The sequence below is a fragment of the Oncorhynchus tshawytscha genome, unplaced genomic scaffold, assembly GCF_018296145.1.
Source record: "Oncorhynchus tshawytscha isolate Ot180627B unplaced genomic scaffold, Otsh_v2.0 Un_contig_501_pilon_pilon, whole genome shotgun sequence".
Lineage (NCBI taxonomy): Eukaryota > Metazoa > Chordata > Actinopteri > Salmoniformes > Salmonidae > Oncorhynchus > Oncorhynchus tshawytscha.
The window spans coordinates 47452-50580 of NW_024609338.1; positions in this window are offsets into that span (position 1 = coordinate 47452).

Consider the following 3129-nt stretch of genomic DNA (forward strand, 5'->3'; position numbering starts at 1 on the left):
AAGGTTAATGAAATACTAATGGTATAGAGGGAAATAGTCCTATAATTCCTATAATAACTACAACCTAAAACTTCTTACCTGGGAATATAGACTCATAGTATAGGAACCACCAGCTTTCATATTCTCATGTTCTGAGCAAGGAACTTAAACGTTAGCTTTCTTACATGGCACATATTGCACTTTTACTTTCTTCTCCAACACTTTGTTTTTGCATTATTTAAACCAAATTGAACATGTTTCATTATTTATTTGAGGCTAAATTGATTTTATTTATGTATTATATTAAGTTAAAATAAGTGTTCATTCAGTATTGTTGTAATTGTCATTACTACAAATATTTTTTTATATTTAAATCGTCCGATTAATCGGTATCGGCTTTTTTTTTTGGGGTCATCCACAAAATAAATGCCTGAGAAATCTGTAATTCGTATTTAGATTTTCCATTTATTTTAACAGTAATAGTTTATTTATTATAATAGTAAACATGGGTAGCTTGAATTCCCAGAGTTCCTCTGTCCAGTATCTGTATTCTTTGCCAATCTTAATTTATTTTATTTTATTGGCCAGTCTGAGATATGGCTTTTTCTTTGCAACTCTGCCTCGAAGGCCAGCATCGTTGAGACTGGTGTTTTGACATTGTCAAGGTACTGGAGTGACCATCACAAAGCCCTGACTTCAATCCCAGAGAAAGTTTGTGGGCAGAACTGAAAAAGTGTGTGTGAGCAAGGAGGCCTTACAAACCTGACTCCGTTACACCAGCTCTTGTCAGGAGGAATTTAAATGCAATGCTACCAAATACTAATTGAGTATGTGTAAACTTCTGACCCACTGGGAATGTGATGAAAGAAATAAAAGCTTAAATAAATCATTCTCTCTACAATTATTCTGACATTTCACATTCATAAAAATAAAGTGGTGTTCCTAACTGACCTAAAACAGGGAATTTTTACTAGGATTAAAATGTCAGGAATTGTGAAAAACTGAGTTTACATGCCAAATACATTTAAACATCCGACTTCAACTGAACATATATGGCAATTGTGCAGCAATTTTAGAAAGGGGCGACAGAGTTGTCTGGCACATTGCTTAGGGGTTCAGCAACTGTAATAACTTTCTAGCCTACGCTCATTGATGTTACTTCTCATGTGATAAAAAAAAAATCAAAATAAACAGTGCAGACAATTGTCAAATAATCATTACATTCATTACAGACAATTGTTGTACAACATCATGGCTACGCTGTTGTCATCACCTTTTACAGTGGACTTCTGCTGTTGTTGGCCTTTAATCATCTGTCTGACTTTGTTGTTCACACAGGAGAGAGACGTGACTATCGTGGATCCTCTGGGGAGCCTCAACAACCTCATGATGCTGATGAGGCAGAGGAGAGTCTCTCCAGATCAAAACACCTCAAGAAACACCAGCGGAGACCCAAAACGAAAACTCACTGCTGCTCTGATTGTGGGAAGAGTAACTTAAGATCAGATTCACTGAAACTACACCAGAGAAGTCACACTGGAGAGAAACCTTTTTGCTGCTCTGACTGTGGGAAGAAATTCACCTCCTCGGCAGACCTTAAAAGACATCAGAGAATCCACACAGGAGAGAAACCTTTTAGCTGCTCTGACTGTGGAAAGAGTTTTGTTTTGTCAGGACACTTAAAATCTCACCAGAGAACCCACAAAGTAGAGAAACCCTATAGCTGTACTCAATGTGGGAAGAGTTTTACTCACTCAAGCAGCTTGATAGTACACCAGAGAACACACACAGGAGAGAAACCTTATAACTGTGATCAATGTTGGAAGAGTTTTCTTTCATCTGGTCGTCTGACAATACACCAGAGAACACACACAGGAGAGAAATCTTACAGCTGTGATCAGTGTGGGAAGAGTTTTACTACATCTAGCCAGCTGACTTTGCACCAGAGAACACACACAGGACAGAATCCTTATAGCTGTACTCAATGTGGGAAGAGTTTTACTCAGTCAAACAGCCTGGTATCACATCAGAGAACACACACAGGAGAGAAACCTCATAGCTGTGATCAATGTGACAAGAGATACTCTGATAAAATATCTCTGATTAAACATCAGAAAATACATAGTTGAAGGAGTATTTTAATGATGTCACAATGTAGAACCCTAAATGTTTGTCCTCTGTTCTATTGATTTCAACATGATATGGATATTGACATCAGGGGGGAAATCTAGGCCTGAATTGGTCACAAAAAGTGACTAACAAAAACAGAGTTGTTCCACTTACCACGTTGGTGACCCACCTCATTCAATATGCAACACTTCAAAATGTATCTGTCTGTCTTCTCCTAATTGTCCTCTAACCAGTGGTGTACACATTATTCACAGATTCCGTGTGGTTTTTGCTGCGTTAGTTTTAACAGGACTTGCAGCCTCATCTCCCCCTCTCGGCACAATTGATGTCAACGTGATATTGATGAGTGATAACAAATAAGTGTTGCGTTCCTTTGTTTAGCGACCCCTACATTTAAATGCACCACTCTAAAATGTAGCTGACTGTCTTCTGCAGGTTGTCCTCTAACCAGTGAGGTAAAAGATATCTCCCATTTCCAGGTGTTTTTTTGTGTGTTAGTTCCAACATCATGTACAACCTCAATTTCTAATCGATATCAGTGGTTTATTGCTACTGTCAAAACAACAGTGTTTCTGGTGCTTGTGCAGTTTATAAGGTCATCATGTACAACCTGATTTCTAATCGATATCAGTGGTTTATTGCTACTTGTCAAAACAACAGTGTTTCTGGTGCTTCTGGTTTTGAAAAGTAAAATGATTATTGTTGCACGTTTGTTTAAATTTTATGATTTTCAATTTATCAAACTGTTAATGCATATTGGGTATTGATTTGGACACCCCAAAATGTCATTAAAAAGATGCCCGAAGTCCAATATATGTTCAGTTGAAAGTGAAAGTTGAGATGTCTTTTCGGGTTGTTTTTTTTCAATGACTTGAAAACAACTTAATTTCAACATACATGCAGCCTGGACGCAGTATAATAAATTGAGTCTATAATCAATTGTTGTCTATTAACAATCTTACATCACTCCAGTATTTTTTGACAACATTCAAGTGCTATTTGTCTTTATTCCACTACTGA